Source organism: Scomber scombrus, chromosome 5, assembly GCF_963691925.1.
Source record: "Scomber scombrus chromosome 5, fScoSco1.1, whole genome shotgun sequence".
NCBI classification, from domain to species: domain Eukaryota; kingdom Metazoa; phylum Chordata; class Actinopteri; order Scombriformes; family Scombridae; genus Scomber; species Scomber scombrus.
Window position 1 is genome coordinate 5352111 of NC_084974.1, and position 23090 is coordinate 5375200.

Genomic DNA, 23090 nt, shown 5'->3' on the forward strand with positions numbered 1-23090 from the left:
TGAGATGACTCTTACAGATGTTGTGCGGTTTCCTCTAGAAAGAGCTTTAATGAGACACAGCTGTGCAGGAGAGCAGCGGAGAGGTACACAATACCTCCGATGTTAACATTATACCTTCACATTTGGACACACGCTCGGCTCCTTTTCTGATATTCGCATTACGCCAGTCATAAATATTCACACCCATACTTGAGTGCAATAACACATGTGTGCCTTTCTACATGCAACACACAGAGGCCAGACTGTCTCCCCCCCCCCCCATAGGAACAGAGTTGAGTTTGACTGATGGACTGACTTTCACAGATAGCTGCACACTCTCACACTCTCTCTCTCTCTCTCTCTCTCACACACACAGACACACACACACACACACACACACACACACACACACACACACACACACACACACACACACACACACACACACACACACACACAAACAGAAAGAGCAGCGAGTGTGAGAGGCCTTTCACAGCAGAATGAGTTCCTCTTGACTCGCCGTTTGATCTCGGCACCGCTGATGGGTCTTGAGAAGCAGGTCTAGACCATAACGCTCACCATATGTCTCCCGGAAACCGCTGAGTACAAAACAAAGTCATCAACGGGCTGCCGCAGACCAAACTCTTTCACTCTCAAATGACCTCAAATTCATTCTTGCGGCGGCTGTACTGACACAAAGATTCTTTAACATTTTCAACTCTGGACTCAAATGAGAAATTTATTCTTGCAATGAAGTCAAGGCTCATAGAGACACATTACTGAGACCTTTGAGGACTATGCCTGCTATTACTTATTTATCGAGCTCCGTTGTTGCATTATCAAAAAGTCACTTTGGTCAGTCTGGTTGCAGATCTGTCATTTTTGGAATAAATATTCTTACACTACGGTTGCCTAAATTGATTAAAAACACATCTATATTTTTACAGTGTATGCTAAAGCCCACACAAATGCACATACTGCCTTTACTTTATACCAGAGGTGTCCATACTATTCCATAAAGGGCCATGTGGCTGTATTTTTTAATTCCAACCAAACAGGATCACACCACACCTGACTCATTTAATCCACTGATCTCAGTCTTCAGACAGTTGATTGGTCGAATGGTGTGCTCTTGATTGGTTGGAACAAAAACATGCAGGCACACAGCCCTTTATGGAATAGTTTGAACATGCCTGCTTCGTACAGACTAAGTCAGAGTCAGTGGTTCTGATAGGATGTTACTTTTATCAACCATTGTGCAGCTGAGTTACAGCAAATGGAAATGAGAGTTTAAAGGTTTATTGAGCAGATTAATGTGAGTCAGATTAGTTTGTCAAACTTTCATTGAACTTTGTGTGGTTCTTTTTTCCCCCCTCATACCTCATATTCCTGCCAGGTTTACTTTACGTGTTCATATCCCACGTCGTTTAGTCTTCTTGAAATTGACCCCGGTTCGTTTCCCCCTTTTGCTATGATTAGTGTGGGCGGATCATAACACAGTAATTGTACTGGGATATGGACCGAAACAAAGAACCTGTAGAGGAAAGTGCAGTTGGTTTGTGGAGGGAACGTGATCTGATCTAACTACATTAATCCAGGAATTTTCCCTCTGAAAGTGACAACAACACTACTTGCACTTGATCGCGTTATGTTAGCTAAACTTCTCATAAATACGACTATGTTGCCTGTGTTTACATAGTTTGTCCAGTTGTTTTGTTGCAACTTTTTGTCTTATTTTGATTGTAGATGAATTTAGTCCATAAATCTGTCAGAAGATGCTTCTTATTAACGCAAAAGGTCAAGCAGCGAAATCATTTTCGATCAAGTTATTTTGAGGTGGATTTCTTTAATGCTTTGAAACACAAATGCACACTGATGCATAACTACAAATGTGTATTTTCTTCCTTGAATGTATCAGAATCTGTGTGATTTGATAATTAAAAACAGATCTGAGACACAGATGATTGGGCATTAACATCAGCCCCGTAAAGCCTGAAATATCAAACAATTGCCAAAAAATTCGAATTCTTAGAACGATGATGTAAAGGTCTCTACAACCTGTCTATCAAATATGATTCACTTGGCATTACAGGGTTAGAAGTAGCTAACTATGACAATGCCCAAACGTTTGAATCATTAAACTCAACGCCTCCAACGTTCTGTATGTACCTGTTTGAAGTTTCAATCCAAAACCATCTTTCCTTCTCAAAACCCACACATTTGTCGAATTCAAAAAACCAGCATGAAACAAAATCTATTATTTGTGTGTCGGGGGAAGCATACTGAGCCAACAGGAAGCTTCAGGCACAGCTGATATCAGCACCACCACTGGGAAAAAGCTGCCAACTGTGTTGATCAAACATACGCCGTGTGTTAAAGCCAGCCATCTGACCGGGGAGAGACAGGTTTTCATATGCCTCGAAAAGGTAAATGTTCAAGAAGTTTTGATTGCACACCAACACTCATCTCACAATGGAATTTAAGGTTTTATGAGCTCTGCCTGCTAAATCTTTAACAACTTTTTAATCACTATTGAAAACTGATTTTTATAGACTTGCTTCTGTCTTTAATAATTTATGAAAAGAAGTGAGAGAAACACATTTTAATCACCACAAAAAGAGTCAAATTGGCTGAATATATATCTTAAACACTGATGACTTGAGTCGGTATCTAACTCATACTTACAAGATGTCTTCTGGTTAGGTATATAAGTGATGTTTGAATGATCAGAACATTTCACTTTCACTCAACCTTTAGTACCTTCCTGAGGATCTTTCTTTATTCTGTAGGGTGCGAATGAGCTCCTGTTCTTTATGTAAGTCTCTGCTCTGTCTGTGAGGCTCAGTCCAGGGCACAAATCTCTCCTTTTGTGTTTGGTGAAATTGTTAGTTGAAAAGTGAGTTACTGAAGGTATCAAAGGATCACAGTCACACCTTAGAAACAAGTATCTGAAAGCATACATACAGATATAACTTGGATTCAGGAGACATCCTGTTTCTCCCTGCTCACTGGACATCTAAGTCATCTTCTCTAGACTCCGTGGCTCTAGATTTATTGATCAAATGAATCATTTCATTAGACTGGTAGGTGTGACAGGCACATATACATCTATATATGGTTGCGGCTCAGGAGGTAGAGCGGTCGTCCTCCTTGATCACACCATGTCACCGTCTCAGGTGTGTAATAAAGTCAGTAGTGCTGCTTGTTTGCTTTACAGCAGTGCAGCACATTTTGCAAATTGCATTTGATATGTTAAATTGTCCGTTTCTCTTGTAAATCCAGTAGTGTTTCCAAACTTTAGATTTATAGTTCACTGGTGTGTGTGTGTGTTTGTTCTGCCTCCTCCCTCCTCAACACATGCAGGAGTATGCTGTGACACAACCCTCGCCTATACTGCTCTGAAGCAGCCGGCATCTGCTCTGTAACGTACGGTAACATAGGAGGAATAGTCCAAAATATTAAAATATTGTGTTGGTCATGTTTCTAAATAAAGACATAGAACATCTTATAATTAAATGGATCGAATTTTATCGATGCACGGACTTAAAAACAGACGCATCACGTTTTCCTCCCAAAATGACGTCTATCCACAGCTGCTCTACCGATGCACTCGCATATCCGCGTATTGATACAAATCGGTTAATCTTCCCATCCCTAATGTATATGTATATTTCTGTTTGCAGGCCTAGCATATTGAAGTTCATGGTAAAAAACCAAAGTTTTCATGTTGGTCCGAACTGGTCATAACTTGCCTTAGTTTTGCTGCCTGAAACAGTTATCTAGGCCTTTTAGAGGCAGTTATTCCTATAAGTGTCTTGACACAAGTCATGTTGTTGAATTTATGGATCACTGTCATCAGTACATTGATGAGTTCCATGTTGATGTTATATATATATATATATATATATATATATATATATATATATATATATATATATATATATATATATATACACATATATATAATGTATCCTGATGAGTTTTATTCATTTTAAATACATCACCAGGCTTTGTGTTATGTGTGTCTTAAATGTGGGTCAAATGAAAAATAATTTTATTTCAGATGAATTATATTAGTTTGTGTTGGACGAATGTAAATCAATTTAGGTCAGTTAATGTAATTTATTTATTTTGGCTGTATTTGATAAAATTGAGTTGGACCAACTCAATTAAATCATCTTACATGGAGGTACTTAGTTTGAGTTGGGGCTACGTACATTTATTGGATGGAAATCCTGCCCAAAATGTATTTGAGTTCTTTTTTGAGTAATTTTTTTCAGTGTACAGGCCATTTACATACATGTCCTTTTAGAGTACTAGCTAAGCACTTTTTATAACAGTTTTAGGTGCCTTAGTCCCATTTCAACCAGGGGGATAAAAGATACCAAAACAATAACATATCATCACCTTTTAATCCAAAATCATTAGCAAAAGGTTGCTTATATACACATTTACACATAATTCGGGGTCATGTTCATATCAGCCTGGCAAATATAAAGTCAGGGTTGCCAGCTCTCATGCTTCTGATGTAGGACGCCTGCTTTTCAGTCTCTGTCTCACAATGTCACGCTGTCCAAACAAATCTCACGCCTACTCCTACAACCGAATGAAGAATATAGCCGCTTTGCACAAACGTCAGTCTCGGTGTTCTGTTTGTCGCCACAACCTTTGTTTGCAGGATTTCTTTGCTTTGAGTTCGTCGTCACTGTAACAGCAAAGAGGAAATGATGCATGCATTTTATGCACGTAGCACTGTGTTGTCAACTTCATTAATTATTTAATTAGCATAAATTCTTCCAAACAAATGTCAGCATTTTCTGGCTTCCCCCTTGTTCTGTATAAATATCATGCAGCCATTAAGGTAACCAGCTTCTTTGCGATAACAAATGAGCTTCCCTCTGGCAGACTGCAAGCACTTTTTCTGCTGCTGCTGTAAGATATATATATTTTGTCGTAACTATGATAAATCAAGAAAATATATCATTATTAGCCTGAACGATACATGCTTACACACAGGTTTAAACAGGAGGTATCATCATTTAGGAGTAGGACAGTTGGGGAAATGAGGAATGTTCTTACCTATAATATTAGATCCGCCCATACTGGAGCATAACTTGCCAACAACTTTATTAGGTCCAAGGAAAAAATAATTTCCTCTGTGAACATATTCATAACACATTAATTGATAAATGGAAAGCTGAAGTTAATCAGAACTCTACTCCAGTTAATTGAAGTTGTAAATTGAGGTATATATTTATTCCAGATCCAAACTGTTCCCAGTGTTAATTGTTGCATGCATCTGACTTCAACCATTTGTCCATTTTTCCATACAGGTGCAGCTCTGTAATAACAGCTACTTTAATATTTTCTCTTGTGTGCAGTTCAGAGAGTTTGGTAAATCCCAGTTGGAACACAAATAATAGAAAATATCAAGAAATGATCAAGGCAAACAACCATCAGAGCCAAAGTCAAATCATCCTCCACAGTTCAGATGATTGAAAGGCGTGTGTTTCTTTTATCAGACCCTTAAACTGCTACAACAGCAGATCTGTCACCTGCCTGAAGACGAGATAAATCAAGTATTCAAAATGTATTCAACTGTTCTTTGGACTTGATCCGCCAAGCCATTAAATCCTAGCTGAGTCATTCTGCTGTGTCTTAATTAATGAGGCCACTTTGGAGATTTATTCTTGAGACCAATTATAGCATCTATGACTCTTTGGCAGAATCAATCAGTGCTGCTAATATGACATCAGAAGTGACTAAGCAACTCTCCTGAATGGCATTATGGCATCAATGAGGAGAAGTGGCTTTGACAGAGCGACAGAGTGTGAGGCCGGCAGCCAGGGAGATGACGACGCTCAATCATTTCTGTATAGTCAGCATAGGAGCTAACAGTGTCATCGTAGTCAAACTGTACCAAACTACACTTTTAAATGAGTTATTGGAAGCATAAAAACATACAATTAAAAAGATACATTAATAAAACCCAGTTATTATAGTAAAAATTGGAAACATTAAAACATACAATAAAAAAAGAACCCAATTAAAACAAAGTATAGAAAAATAGAAAGAGAGAAAGAAAATAAAAAGCTAGACTTAAAATAGAGCATAAAATATGAGAGTGCAGCATAAAATAATGTTTTGCATTAAAATCATTAAAATGACAGAGTGCAAATGAAAGATTCAAATTTTAAAGTGTTTTAAAAGAGCTTAATCATAAGCACAGGAGAAGAGAGGTTTTTAACCTGGATTTAAAAATATTCACAGTTGGGGCTGATTTCAGTTCTGGTAGTTTGTTCCAGTTGTGTAAAAGCTGCTTCACCATGTTTAGTCTGAACTCTGGGCTTCACTATCTGACCTGAGTCAGTAGATCTCAGAGCTCTACTGGGTTTATATTCTATTAACATGTCATTCATGTATTCTGGACCTAAACCATTCAGTGATTTGTAGACCAGTAGCAGAACTTTAAAATCTATTCTATAGCTGACTTGGAGCCAGTGTAAACACTTTAGAACTGGATTAATGTGCTCTGATCTCTTTGTTCTGGTTAAAACTCAGGCTGCTGCTCAGAAAATGGTATTTTGAAATACCTGAATGCGCCACAGGAACGCTGCACGGCCTCACAGTTTTATAGACTAACGAACTATTCAGTAAGTGGTGAGTCCTCTAATGTGAAATTGTTGTGGCAGAGAGACCTGAGAATAACCTTTACACAGGAGAAATGGTTGGGTGTTCTAGCAGACTGTGGAAAGTATGTAAGGGAAGCAAGAGGGTTCACACAATATAAGATCATGCATAGATATGATCATACCCCTGTGAGATTACATAGAATTAAATGGTTGAATGATAATATGTGTTGGAAGTGTAAAACAGAGGTAGTAACTTTTCTTCACTGTGTATGGGAATGTGCATTAGTGAGTTAATTTTGGATTAAAGTTGTGGACTTCCTGAGTAACTGGTCAAGTTCAGTGATCCTCCTGACTCCTGCTGTATGTTTACTAGGGGACAGATCACAAATACTGAATATATCAAAAATAACTTTTTCTGTCATTATGATGGGCTTGGTCACAGCCTCCAGAGTTATCTTAAGACACTGGAAAACTGCTGTATCTCCTAATCTGAAAGACTGGACTAATGCAATGGTGGAGACAGCATCTTATGAGTCTATGCTCCACAAACTGTCGGCTAACAGGGAGGATGGGTTGACCTCTTGGGATCTTTTTTGGACCTACACAAGGACTAATGAAAACTCAGCCTAAGAAATCAGAGACTGAATACAGCATAGCTTCTTTGTCCTTCTGTAGACTGGATTTCCCTCTTATATTTCTTACTTTGCTTTTCAAGTTTTATTTTTCCTCTGTTTCCTCCTTTTTCCAACCCTGTACTCATATACTCTGCTATTAAGAATTCAATACAAATTTAAATGAGAAAAAAAACCAACTCAGGCTGCAGTATTCTGAATGAGCTGCAGCTGTTTAATGCTTTTTTGTGGGAGTCCATTCAGAAGACCGTTACAGTAGTCGAGTCTACTGGAGATGAAAGCGTGAATGAGCTTCTCCTGGTCTGTTTGAGACATAAAAACCTTCACTCTGGATATGTTCTTAAGCTGATATAAGGCTGCTTTTGTGGTGGATTTGATATGACTGCTGACAGTCAGATCTGAGTATCAGCAAGGTTTTCGGACCAAAGGCAGTATATATAGGCTGAACAGAATGGGTCCAAGAACTGACCCCTGAGGAACTCCACATGTCATAGCCACTCGATCGGATTCTTAATTTCCAATGGTCACAAAATAACTGCTCCTCCATGTAGGACCTGATCCATTCTAGGACTGTTCCATTGAGTTTCCAACCTGGACCAGAGCCTTTTATTATATGATTTAGTCTCATACCTTTCTCTGGTGCTGGAAGATGAGTTTAGTCTCAGTTCCATTTTGTGTTCGGTACTAATTAGCAAATGTTAGCATGCTCAGACACTAAACCAAGAAGATGAACATGGAAAACCTTATACCTGCTAAATATACCTGGTACCTGTAGAATTGTCACTGTAAGCATGTTAGCATGCTGATGTTAGCATCTAGCTCAAAGCCCCATTGTGCCTTAGTACAGCTTCTCAGAGCTGCTAGCATGGCTGTAGGGTCTTAGTCATTAACGGTGTGTATCTTGATAAACTGAACAACTTCTGATATAATGATTTGATTAGCACTGGTGTGATGATAAATGTCCTATCTGATGCAAAGAGATAAACCTACATACATACATACAGACTGACAGACTGAAATTCCTTGTTTTATAGTCAGATTAGATGAGTCCATTTAAAGTGAGCTCATATCACACAATTTCAGTGTGGATGAAATTCTGGAGTAAATGTTTACTTCATGCTCTTGATTTGAGGACGAAATGAGGCTAAATGAACTCTGCGGAAGGGAGATTACCAGTGTCCTGGTGTGTATTATGAGGAAGACAGTAAATGCTGTAGTGTGATGACTTTTCCTGACAGCCCTCGAGGCTGTTTTGCTGTCTGACTAAACCGATATCTTGGTTTAGAGGTATGCATAAAATAAATAAATAAAAACACGGGTTAAATTAAAACGTTTTATAATTACAGCAGAGTTGACTGTCATTTCATTCCACCTAACCTACATATTGTGACTGAACAATATGAAAATGAGCAAATGTCACCTTTGTTTGAACTACAGTAAGAATAACAAGCTTTGCTTTTAGCCCCATGACTCCATACAATTCAAAGGGCTTTTGAAAAGGCTTCATAAGACCAGAAGGCTAATGAAGTTTCAAAGACAATCTTTAACTTTAATAAACAAAAAGCACGATAAAGTGATAACAGCAACATTAATGCATTTATACTGTGTGTATGTTGTGTGTTCATTCTGTGGTTCTTTACACCTGCCTGCTAGAAGGGACATTGTGTATGTATGGAGGAGAGTACACATACTATATTAGTCCATCTATTACTGTGCCTGTAAATATGTTGACAATCAATAAATCATTTTAATTATATCTCAAGTACAGAACATGTTGAGCTTGTCAAATGTGAGGATTTGCAGCAATATTGTCCATTGAATATTTTTGTGTTTTGGACTGTTGCTTAAACAAAACAAAACAATTTGAACATATCTCTTGGGACTGAGAAATTTGCAGAGGCCATTTTTCACCACTGGCTCTTTCTAGACGAGTGTACGAAACACTAATCATCAGATTAATTGACGATGAAAATAATCATCAGCTGCTGCCCTAATGATTTTCTGTCTGTTTTGCCTAAAAAAAGATTTCAAGCACTCATTGTTACCACTTAATCACATTCTCTTTCTCTTTCTTGACACTTTTTCTTTTCTTTTTCTTCTATGACCACTTCTCTCACTCACTCTGCTGCACTTGTTTCAGTGCTTCACTCAATATGTCATACCATAGCATGCAATCAATACTGGGATGTAAAGATCTCAGGACCGAATGTGATAAAACTGCAAATAAGCTTCTTTAAAAAAAAAAAAATCTGACATGCATTTAGACAGCACTGACTAAACAACATCATATTAAGTAGAAGCGACTGAACAAGTGTTTATTTCAATGTGAATTACCCATGTAGTGCTGGGTAATATGGCCATGAAATAAAATCTGGATATTTTCCACCTTGGGGTCGATCCATGATTTTAATCATTTTTTGTTTACCTACAAAATGCAGGATATTATCTTAGACATAGAATAATAAAACACTGTCATCATTCTTTATGAGATACAGGTAATCCACAGTGCTTCAACTAAGTGGAGTACAGACATGAACTTTAATAATCAGTTTCGGCAATGACAGAGCAGAAAGGTCCACTCACTAATGGATCTGCTGTTGTTTGTGTTTCTTTACAAGACCTCAGACTGATATCTGCAAACTGCTGCTGGTTGGCGTCAGCTACCTGGCAGGTAGAAAACACACTGAACAATGTAGAGTCTGGAAACTGTAGACTCTCAGAAATTCAACTCCCCAACCAGAGATTATACCTTACCAAGAAACACAAAGCACAGATCAGTGTGTAGAGTTTCAGTCTGTCCCCTCCTCATAGATACAACTGTTAAATTCACCATGAGATAGTCTGAGACAGCGAGACACCTGAAGGCCCGACAGTCCCATAAACTGCAGCATGTCCACATGTAGCGTAAGATAAGGCATACTGTGTCGCATATCGCAACAAGGAGGCAATTCAAAGTGCTTTACATAAAACATAAAATGCATGGAGACAGGATGTAAAAGCAACACATGGCAAAGACATTAAATACGATTAAAAGTGTTGAATTGGAAATCAAATTAAGCTAAAATAGACATATAAAAAGTTACAGTGCAGCGTGAGATATTAACCCTAAAATTTTGATATAATAAAAAAACAGTCGTAAACAGAAAAGTCTTCAGCGGTAATTTAGAAGAACTGAGAGCTGCAGCAGACCTCCTGTCTTCGGGGAGTTAGTGTAACTAATCACGTCACAGTTTACAGGGCTGTCAGGACTCAAGATGACTCATGCAGCCAACTACCGTCTACATTACTTTTTGTGTTTATTGTAATAACTAAATTATCATGATTTAGACATTTTAGATGTGTTACCCAGCCCTACAGCTGAGTATCTAGAGATGTGCTTCTGCCAAGCTGTGCAGCAGTCGACTCCCAGAACTTCATCTCCCCCAAATAAAGATGATACCTCACCAACAAACAAAAAGCATAGATCAGTGTGTAGAGTTTCAATCTGTCCCTCTTGTAGACACAACCATTAAATTCACTATGAGGTAGTCAGAAATAGCGAGCCACCTGAGGGCACAACAGTTCCATAAACTGCAGCATGTCCACATGTAGTATAACGAATCACATCACAGTTTATGGGGCTGTCAGGACTCAAGATGACTCATGTAGCCAACTACATTACTTTTTGACTACAGCTACAGCCCTTCAGCTGAGTATCTACAGTAGAAGTGTGATTTGGCCAAGCAGAGCAGCAGCAAGAGATGGACTTCCACTCACTTCCAGGCACAGTAACTTCTTCAAATTCACATAATTGTCACATGTGCCTTATCTTTTTTCACAACATAAAATTTTGTGGAACACTGAGGAGTTTGCAGGTATGATATCAGGGTAATAAGTAAGTAATTAAGTAAAAAGTGTCTTCAAAACCAGAGTTATATGGCTCTTACCTAACACAATGCCATAAAATACAGGTGCAAAGTCAGTATACTGACTGGGGGGGGGGGGTTGATGTCATAAATGGTCTGCCTATTATACAGTGTACAATGTGATTGTTTGGACAAGCTGACTGTGATGATCAGCTGGTGTGTGGCGTGTGCATGACTCACCGTACGTACCCTCCCTCACCATAAAACTTCACTTCTGCACATATTTGACTGCGGTTTGTTTATCGCTCTGACAATATGATGTAAGAGCTGTGATTAGGTGCCGTTTCAGCCCGGCGGCATCATGTCAGCAGGGGTTGGGAGACCTTTGGGTGCAAATTTGGTGTATGAGTCCCCATAAAACATGCAGCACTGTAATTGGCTGAACAAATAACCGTCGGAAAATCAAAGCGTAGCCGTGCTCCCGGTGCTTTGCAACACAAATATAACCTGTTTTTTTTATTTTATGTTTTTCCCGCGTCACTGTTTCTCATCTTTTATTCCGTCTTCTCCTCCTCCTCTTCCTTCGGTCTCTTAAAACACTGGCACGCAGCTCAGCCAAAACTAATCGTTTTTTATTCATGCTTTTAGCAGGCCAGCGGAAAGTATTGGATTCCTTTAAAATGGAGCAGCAGGCACAGTTTAAAAACAGCATTATCCTTCCAACAACCTTCAATCAATTAGATTCCCTATTAAAAAAAAAAAAAAACACCGCTAATGGGTCCTAAAGAGCTCTGGCACACACACACACACACACACAGGCACACATACACATAAATTGTCACTATTCTTTCTTGTAAGTCCACCTAAGTTTTTTAGTCATGGGCCAACAGCTACCACCTTAACACCTGGAAACACACACACACAGGCGCAAACACACATGCACAGTAGCTTGTTAGAGGGAGCAGGTGATGTCTGCGATGCTGTTAATACATCAGGGACCAGCTTGTCTGCTGCCCTTGATGTCTGTCCACTCTGATTCTCTGGGAGTCAGTCAGACACCCCCATTGGCTGTGCGACCAAAAACAAACTCCCAATTAGAGCAGATAGTTAGAGGCTTGGCAGAATAAACAGCTGTTACAGTTTTGGGCAGTCAGCAGGACGGAGATGGAGCTCGCTGAGCGCTATCAGCGAACAGAACGGCTCGCAAGCACTTCAGTCGCTTGTTTACGGGCATGAAAAGTGCCTGCGACTCTTTGAGAAGCGTGAACAAAGAATTTGCCGCCAACAACATTGCCACAGAAGTCTCATCTGAAGCAGAAAAAAATCATCACTTTCTAGGGTTGTAGCTCTTTGATGTCACCAAAAGGAAATGAATCCGGCTCCTCTACCTGTGTTTTATATGATCTGTGTTTTGATGATTAGCAACAGATCCTCAGTGCTGACAGGTGTCTCTAAAATGTGACTAAAGTCCTGACTCACAGCTCTGTAAACTCTATGCAGCTCTCTGGAGAGGCTCCTCACTTCTTTTTCTTCATCTTCCGACCGACCAATCGTCTTTTTTTTTTTTTACCCCACCTCGCACACTCCTACACTCTGTTTTTCTGACAGATTAGATCTCTCTCTTCCTCATAGTTTAGATGGATTGCAAAGTTTCCCGGGCTATAAATCTATTAATATTCACTTTGGAGACCGAAGACGATTAATCGTACCCATAAAAGCGCCACACAGGGGACAGAACACTATCTAACACACACACACACACACACACACACACACACGGACAGTGTCTTAAATGCCTGTGTGTTTGGGTGTAACTGCACGTGTATGTGCTGCATTCGTATGTGAGTATAATCCAGCTCTGTTCATACACACTCTCTGTGTCACCGTAAGACTAATAAGGGTCACTAAAGTGCACCCACACACACTGATGTGGCTCTTTATCCAACCATAGATACATTTTCACTGTCTGATTTGACATTGATTTTTTTCCACATTAGGTATATTATAATGCATTTAATGGTTTCACTTTTTTTTCTTCTTAATCCAATTTCCTCCTCCTGGAATTGTACATATAGTTGTAATAAATGACCCTCTAAGGACTTGACTGTTACCAGATATTCAAAGATCTCTGCCTACCAAAGCCTAGTCTGGTAGTGGCATGTATGGTAGTGAGAATGGCCACTCACAAACCTACGTCCCTTACATTTTGTTAAGGACACACAGTACCAGAAATTATGCTCTCCCTCCATTCTCCTCTGTAGAGAACTGCATGTCACTGGCCCAATATGAAGGGCCGCTTTAAAGACTTTGGATTGGTTCTACAATCAAATGTTGTTTTTTAAAAATTCTCTAATTGTTTCCACCCAGTTTTAACAAAAAAACCTGGGAGCGTCCACAGTCTCTATGAGTGAAGTGTTTAGAGACAGACCTCTGAGTCTGTCTGGTACATTTAGTTTTAAGGATGTTTTTTGCAAGCCAACCCTAATCCATACCTAACCCTAACCCCTAACACCAACCTTAACCCCTAACCCCTAACACCAAGCCTAATCACTGTATTACAATGCCATGGGAATAGGATCTTTAACAATCAAAAGGCTACGTGCCCATGCCTATTTTTCCAGTAGAGAGGTAAAGATATATAAAAATCAATTTCCTAAACCTAACCCTAACCCGTAACATTAACCCCAACCCAACCCTTATCCCCTAACCCTAACCATTAGTGTTATGACAGTTGACGTAAATTATGGATGTACTGTGCTAACCAAGCTTTCTGCTAGTATTAGGGTTAGCTCCACTTTCTTATTCAGTGTGGTAACTTCTGGCACCAAAAATCCTAGAGGGAGGTAGTCCCCAAACCAATCGGTAGCTATGTCCACTATTTTACAGCCTATGCATAAATTTTTAAACTTCCTGTTGCTTGTACAGAGTTAAAGAGGATGTGAGGAGCTGATGTGATGTGACTGATGAATCAGGTGTCCACAGGGTCTTCAATGTGATAGGGCTGGTCATCCAGATGCAGAAGATACAGGGGCTGATAATGGTTTGGGGGTAAGAAGGACCATTACCTCTCACTACCCAGAGTCTTGATCTGGATGTGAGCTGCGACTGGGAGGCAATGTAGAGAACAGAGAATAGGAGTGGTGCAGGACAACTTGGGGAAGTTGAATACCAGGCAGGCTGCAACATTCTGGGATCAACTGGAATAATGTCATCATTGTGTCCCCACAGGCTCTTTCAAGAGAGAACTGTGCCATGATCAAAGAGGTGTCGAGTTTCCTATACCTCTTCTGTATGTCAAAACACATCTATAATGCAATCACACTACAGTTGTTGCAATGTAATTTCTTTATTAAGCTGCAGTAAGAACAAGTGTGAGCCCTTCCTGGGAGGCATCTGGTCTGAAACAGTTAACCCACCATAGGCACAAAGCTAAACCTTTTACCACATCAGGTCAGAACATATGAAGCTCCAATACTGCAATATGTAGCTCTGTGGGTGTGTCAGACATGAATTGGTTATGATTAAGGTTAGGGTTAGGCTGCTGATGCTATGTCCTATCAAGGACAGCTGTGCAGAGTTGTGTGTGTGTGCAGAATGCAACATTTTTTTGTCCATTGGCCAAATGGCTAGTGAATGCTCAAATTTGACCACTCAGTAGATTACCATTGTTTTATTTTTGGCTGGACATCCACCAGCCACTTCCACATTTTACCAGCATTTGGCTGATGGCTGGTGCTAATTTTGTACTGTGTGTGTGTGTGTGTGTCAAAGACGGTGAGTGATTTGGGATTTGGCGTTCCTATGAGAAGAACTTTGTGCTTATCTGAAACACCACATGGCCTTTCTCTCGCCTCACCCTCTGTCAAAGCTGCCATGACCAGGGGGAGTGGTTAGAGAGAGAGAGGCTGTGTTCACATTCACATACTAACATATGAATAATAGAAAGCATGACGTTAAATTGAGTATGTAGTGCATTACAACTGCAAAGCATGTGGAAAAAGATCATGATGATGTTTAATGTTTCACAAGGATGTTTTCTTTCTTCAAAAAAATGAGGCACCAAGTCACCTGGGTAATTTCTACAATTTGTTAAAACTGTGCAGTTCATTGTGTTAAACCCATGTGGTACAGTGTTTTACCTGGTTTCTCTAATTGAATCACAGAGGATATGACTAGTGGTGAAAAGTTCAGCTGCATAATAAATAATGTTGTTTTTTTGGGAACTGGATGCACTTTGCACAGATGTGAGCACTGAGGGAGGAGAGACCACTGCAGCAAACTGGAAGTGGTTTAATACCATAGATGAGGTGATGGGGCAAAGACCATCCATAACCCCACTATCTCCTGAGCCATGACACCAAACCCTGCAGCTGTTGTCTCTCCTCCAGAATAGTTATTCAGCACTCCAACTAGCTCTAAGAGGAAACGTGAGTTGGAATGGCTCACGTTCCTTGGTGATTTCCAGCAGAGACGGGACGAGAAGGAACAATGAGTGGAAGAAAGGGAGAAGAAAGAGAAAGGCAGGAAAAAGGAGAGTGGTGAGAGTGTGTGGATAGAAAGCAGAGCAGTATGACATTATACCTCAGATGTTTAAGGCATCTGACTTGCATACTGAACACTGCTGTTTGCATCACCAACAATCAACAATGGTCCCTTTTAAACAATGACCATGATCTTTCCCTAACCTTAACCAAGTTAAAGCTTCTACGACATGATCAATATTTTCATATTAATAATGGATCATATGACTACTTGAATGTATGCATTTTAGCAGCTGTCAGCTCATGATTTTGGTTTTCCAGCCCTCAGCTTCACTTTTCACCCTCACCATTCTCATAGCATCAGTTTCTGATGCAGCAGGCAGATGTTTTCAGCACAAAGATCCACTCTATGCTACCTGCCTTCCACCGAACTTCAGACGAAGTGAGAGACTTGCTGATGAACATAATGGAGCATTTAGCAGCTAATGACCCAGGTATTTCGCTCAAGAGTTGGTGGAGACCAAAACAGAGCTAAAAGGAAAATGAATGTTGAACTTATTGCCAGAAAAACTACTACAAATGAATGCTGAAGGTGTTTTGCAGCTACTGGATGTTTAAAGAAACAATTATTCAGCATATTAGCTGAAATGGAGATGAAGGTTTGATTTCAATCTTCACCATACAGTAAGTAGTTTTTATTTCAATTAAATCTTAATTAAGTCTTTTGTAACTGAACACTTTGGAAACAACCAAGAAGTTTCAATCCAAAATGGAGTAGAAACCCCTTATATGGGCCATTTTTGAAGGCAATGACGATGTATTTGTTGTCTAGGTTGGAGGTCTTGATTTTATATTATGATGGGGGGGTAGCTGTGGTTCAGGAGGTAGAGCGGTCATCCACCAATGGAAAGATTGGTGGTTCAATTCCCGGCTCCTCCAGTCCACATGGCGATGTATCCATGGCAAGATAGTTAACCCCAAATTGCTACCAATGGCTGCGCCAACGGTGTGTGAATGTGTGTGAATGGTTACTCTCCATCTAATGAGCAGATTGGCACCCTGCTTGGTATCCCCTATCATCAGTGTATGAATGTATGTGAATGGTTGAATGAGACCTTTAAGGAAAAAGCGCTCTGAGTGGTAAAAAAACAACAACTAGAAAAGTGTAAAAAATGTAAGTTAAATTATAACATAATTTGCAGGCACTATAATGTGGTTTTATTAGCCCATGAAAGAACAAATTCTTATATGAATCTGGAGTTAAAGATGTTTGAGGACATTTTCAGACCTATTGTTTGTTTGCTCTGGTTCAAATCAGTTGATGAGTTCGTAAAATTGCTTTGTTGCGCTAGTCTAGGTCAGATCTTGATTTTCTCTCCGGCTAGCTGCTAGCATCCATATACAAAGTATGCAAAGCACGACTGGCTACAGTATCCGTTCAGCTCACACTTGTAGTTGGGTCTCATTGAGGTCAGATCATGTTCCTTCCACTCCAGAATTTGTTCAGCATCAGACCAAGACAACTTCTTTAAAGGGTCTCTACCTGAGTAAAATGTGTTCAGATCTGCCTAAATGAATCGCTCCTAGGGGGAAAACAAACCAGAGTCTGATTCAACTGGGCTCAAAGGCTCAAATGATCTCTGTTGATTAAGACACAGCCAGGTCATTTGATGGTAAAAGGAAGTTTATTTGGCTCCAGGCAGCTTCTGTTGTCACATCACTACATTAGTTCAACTGCAGGTAAAACTAAAGATGGATCAGACAACATGAGACATTAAAGAAGTGTTAAATGGAAGAAAACACCAGAAAAACAGAAGAAAGGTGTTTAGCAGGAAAAAATGGAAAAGGTTTGTCAGCACCAGTAAAGGTAGAAAGTACCAAAAAAACAAAGCTGATCACATGCTTGCAGAGAAATGAAAAGGTCGGAAGTAAGAAAAGCAATAGAATTCAGGCGAAAAAGGTCAAAATTATATAGACGGCGAAGAAAAGAAAGAAAAGAAGGCAACGGGTAACCAATGAAGTCCCACAGTATGAAGTGATGGTGTGTATGAGTGTGTGTGTGTCAGCATGTTTCCTGTTTAATGAGACTGTGGCTCAGTGGAGTGAGGAGGACGTTGAGGCCGACTCCTTCGCCAGTCTCTACTTATTAAACAGACAGAGAAAGGAGGGGTGAGAGGGGAGACAGGGAAAGAGGAGAAAAGAAATGGTGAGATAGAAGAAGGGAGTGAGGAAATGAGAGGAGGTAAATAAACAGTTTTGGTAACAAACTCCACATTGAACAGGCAATGTGCGCTACAGGATTAGTTCAACACTTGTTGTTAATAGGGCTGGGTATAGTTTATAAAATGACGATACCAGTACCAATCCAAGTACCCATAAAGTGATACCAATACTAATTGAGTACTTCATTCGATACTAGTAGTATGCTTTTCATATCTGTCTTGGTACACAGTATGATGTAACACTCAGTCAGTGGAAATATCTGACACCAGGGTTTCTAAGCTTACTGGAAAGTGCTTACACATTATCGATCGATATATCGATGATGTTTTGTTAATTTTTGATGGTTCTGAAGCTCACCTGTTGGATTTCCATAAGTATGTCAATGCCATTGATCCTAAAATAAGACATTCGTAACATGTCATTAGATTACTCACAGGATATTATTCATTTTTTGGACTTGACAATTTATAAAGGCTTGGACCGGCAGCCGCATACTACCTTATTCAGAAAGAATACCTCCCGCAATACCATCCTCAGAGCCCTCACTCCTTTCACCCCCCTTCATCTCACACACACTATCCCATTTGGCCAATTACAACATTTGAGGCGCATTTGTGACAAAGAGAACGACATTGTAGACCAGGCCCAGTCTATGTTTAAGAGATTTTCGGATAGGGCATTTAGACCAGAAGTTATTCTTCAAGCAAGCACTATATAGGTAAGGCCTATGGCCTCAGCTGTAAATACTTAGCCCAGATGAAGACCTCTGCGTTAGGTCGAAACACGTTCGCTTTTTAATATGTAGTAGCCAGTTACAATAAAGGCTTTTTAATTTATCCATTCCTCGCTATCACCGTTTTTTGGAGTGCCAGGATATATCTCTTTCTTGCCATAGACTGATCCGCCTTATCCAAGAGCACCTGGTAACCGTGGATATACATCTACAACTACAGCTACCAGCCATCTGTACATTATTAAATTAATCAGCTTAAATTATTGATATGATATGACTGACTGCGACTTGCAGTTGCACAGCAGTGTTGTAGAGTAGATGTTCTTCCCTCACAGACACACAAACCCAACAACGGATTAGCTTAATGTTGGCACGTTGTCAAGTTACTTACCGAATTAGTGTTAATTAGCAAACAGCTGATATGGCCTGTCACCATTTAACGCAGTTGGTATAGCTAAGTGTTTTGTACACTGATAGTCTATGTCAATGAGAGTCAGAGGTGAGTGAATCTGTGTATTTTGCCAACCAAGACATCAGAATTCATCAATATTTGGGTGAAAGTCTGGAGTTCTGCTGAGATGGACAAAACAGTGATGAAAGCATAATCGTTTCATCAGCTTTGTTTTAGCCAATACAGATTATTAGAATCGATTTGGAACATCTCTAATATTAATCATTTGACAAACACTGGCAAACACTGCGGGATTGTCAAATATAATGAATTATCACCAGCAAGTTTCCCAAAATATCTTTACATTGTGACAGAGGCCCTCTAGTGGCCGTATGAATATTGTCGGATTTTCAAAATTGGATGATGTTATGTAGAGTAAAACCCAACTGATACTGGATTTTTGGGGCTGATATATTAATCCAATATCAATATATTGGCCAATAATATCATATGTACTGAATTTTTTTGTAATGATCCCTCAAATGTAATGAAGGTATGATATTTTACAATTTAACAATACACTTTATTCTATAAAATTACATCAGTGCACTAAGGCAGTAAACTTCTCTGGGAATTTAATCATTAGAATTAGCTTTAAATAAAACATTAAATAACAAACAAACAATGTGCATATATTAAACTTATATATAATATACATAAAATGCTGCCTGTATAACCAATAAATAAATAAATATATATATATATATATATATATAGGCAAATATCAGAAGACACATACCAGTACAGATATATCTGTGATAGGTCTGCTGGTATACTTTTATATGAACTTCAGTTATCTTTTAGACTGCAAATCTTTCAGTAAGTACAGCATATCAACGACTAACAAAATTATTTAAGTCAATGATGGGGGAGCGAACATTTTTAAAGCCACCTTCTTATAAATATTCAGTGGAGAACTTTAAAGTTGCCCTAAAGGCCACGTCAAGAAGGGTCTTAAGGTCAAACAGTGAAATATCTGCTTTTCCAATAAAACACATGCCGATATTTGAAATATTGACCATGGTAGGAGAATCATTCTTCCTTTTTATATCTTCTGGATATATTATAGCGTATAATTTACCAGTGGATGATGGAAGGAGAAGGAGAGGAGACAGAGAATGAACGGGGGTGGGGGTTATAAACCAAAAGATCATTTTCATTAAAAAAAAAACCAACACTTACAACCTCATAAAGATGAGCCACATTTAATCATGCTCATTCCATAGCTCCTCTCTCTCTCTCTCACTGCCCTCTCATCCCCCTTTCTTTCTCTCTTCTCTTGCGTTTCGGCAGACTAAATGACTCAAAAGCCCAGCAGATCTTTTATGGCAAACCCCCTTTTTTACAACACCTATCCTCTCTTTCACCTCATTCCCACTGTTTCTATCAACCCTCCATCCATTTGTGTTTCTTTCTGTCTTCCTCCCCTCATTTTCTGTCTCATCATTCCGCTCTCCCTCCGTCATTTTCATCTGCCTGTTCTCTCACCCACTCTCTTTCTCATTTCTGTCTGGCCTCTTTTTTCTTTTTTTTTTTATTAGAGGAGAGGATATGAGTCGGTGGTGATTCCTTGATTGCTCCAGCATATGTGAGTGGTCTATAAATCTATCATCACATGTCTCCCTCTCTCGGCACACACACATACACACACACAAAGTAGAATTTGGACACATCCTCAGAGGTAACCACATTTACCCACAGGGAGACAGAATGAGATGGAGAGGTGGGTGGGAAAGAAGAGGAGATTTGAATGTGGTGGTTGAGCGGTCCAATGACAAGAGAGTATGTTTGTTTAACCCTCCAAACACACACACACACACACACTCACACACACACGCCTCACGGGTCCTGTCAGACCACAGTGGTGGGCTTTGGAAAGAGTATTGGCTTTCACAACAGAGGTGAGGGGGGCACACCTGTCAATCAAAACAAGATCCCATTCAGGGGAGAAGGGGGACCAGAGGTGAAACACACACACACGAATAAGACATTTTGAAAGCTAGTAATTCCAACAAGAAGATGAATTTCATATCCTCGGATGCCTTGCCGTGATTTATCTGTTAGTGAGACAATCTGCAAGACACACACAGCTGTTCCCTGTACAAATAAACTTGTTTAAAATGACAACCAAGCCCCATTACCACACAGCATTTTTTATTAAAAAAAACACAAATGTGTAAATCTGTTTTGAAATTCTCAAAGATATCCAGTAGCTGTTTTGTGTGTGACTGATGTTTGCTTCATAGCCTCCGGCATAAAAACATTCTGAAAACCGGCTTTGCACAAAAATCCTGTTTGATGACTGTTTTGTTCTGTTTTGAACAAAAGGGAGAATTGTTTCATTCTGGGAAGCAGTTAATGTTTACAGGCCAATCATTTAAAAAATATTCAGGCTTTTGAAGCTGGATTTTTAGACAATGAGTTCCCACTACGGTACTAGTTTTCATGAGGTAAATTGGAGCACTTTTTTGAGTATAATGCAGATTGAATTTTTTTTGGATCCAGTAACAGAAACATGTAAATGGAGTCCTCAAAACTAAACATTAAAATAGGTTGTTTGTCTTTTCTTTTTATATCCAAGTTAGAATAATAACAGGTAAACATTTAGGAAGTCTGCTTTCTGATGTGCTTAGGTTTAGGCAACTAGACATGCTTTGCTAATGTTAGAGAAATGACAAAGAAAACATTTTTGACATTGTCTACTGAGTTAAATTCACATGCTTCCCACACTAACTCCCAATCCTTCGGCCTACTGTGTGATCAGAAGTTAATTCAAAGATACGAGTAGAAGTGAATTTGCCCAAATTGTGTGAATTGATGCAAATACACATCCGTGCAATATGAAAATGATTCAACCTGAGCAAAAATGTGTGCGTATTGTATTGCTTTATGAATCTGTGTCATAAACGTACAGAAAGGACAAGAAAAAGTAGCGAGACTGGAGTCTGGTGAGTTCTGAATTCATTCAGAGGCTGTACTGAACACAAACTCACACAAATACTCCAATAAACATGGTTGGTGCATCTGTTGCTAGCTAGCTCATTGAATACACAGATAGGTGTTGACCTGTTATGGTATTGCCACCTGTCGCACCTCCTCCGGTGCCCAATGGTCGGCTAGCTGCGGGGTCAACAGCCAGGTACCACCGATCTTTAACGTTCCTCTCCGTTAAACCTGGAACGTCTCCTGGTGGCGGAGCAGTGGCAGAGACCTCTCCCTGTCACCACCTGTAGCACACTTAGCTTTCGGCCTCTGCCTTCTGCTGGTTTGTTCCCGTTACTCCCATGTCCCTCATGAGGCGATCAGCTGTAGTTCTGACAAAGCCCTGGCATCTTACTTTTACAGAGTAGGTGGTGGTTCTCTAGCCTGACTCCTTGCACAAAGCTAATGTGCAGAACAGTGTTGCCACCTTTATGACTTTATTGCTAGATTTGACAACATTTCGGCCCCTTTAGCAGCTAGCAATATATCTAGCAACTTTTTGGAAAGACCTTAAGTCCTCTTCAGTATTTCTCAGTGAATGAGCGCTAATGTAGCTCTCTGGGTTGACTGCTCAGTGGCTCAAGGCTTTTTATTGAAGCATTTCCATTGAAGCTTATTCATTTCTCATTTTGAGTTTCATATTTGCTATTTCCCTTTTCTTATTTCCATTGCCGTTTTCAATTTCATCTTTACAATTCAAGCTTTCAGATTGACCATTTCCATTTAAGCTTTTGCATTTTAAATTTCAATTTCATTGTCACTTCACATTTTTAAATGATAATTTTACCTTTTAAATTTGCTTTTCGGCCATTGGACTTAACTTAGACAAAGCTTTCATGGTGTGAAAATTAATAATACAAAGAGTAATAACTGACAACAGTTTTACAGATGTCTGTTCTATGGGGGAAAGGTTTTATGGGTGGTACTGCATCCAGCTTTCTTAATTATTATGAAAATTGGATACTGGACTCCAAAATGGCTCCCATTCATCCAAATGAAAATTGCTCACCCTGTGTATTAGCCAAAAAAAGTTTTCTTGCTGAAAATGAATTTTCTAGGCTGTATGAAAGTTTCTTCATGGTTTAAAAATCCATAATCCAAAGAGTCATAATTGAGCTTATTTGCAGTTGGA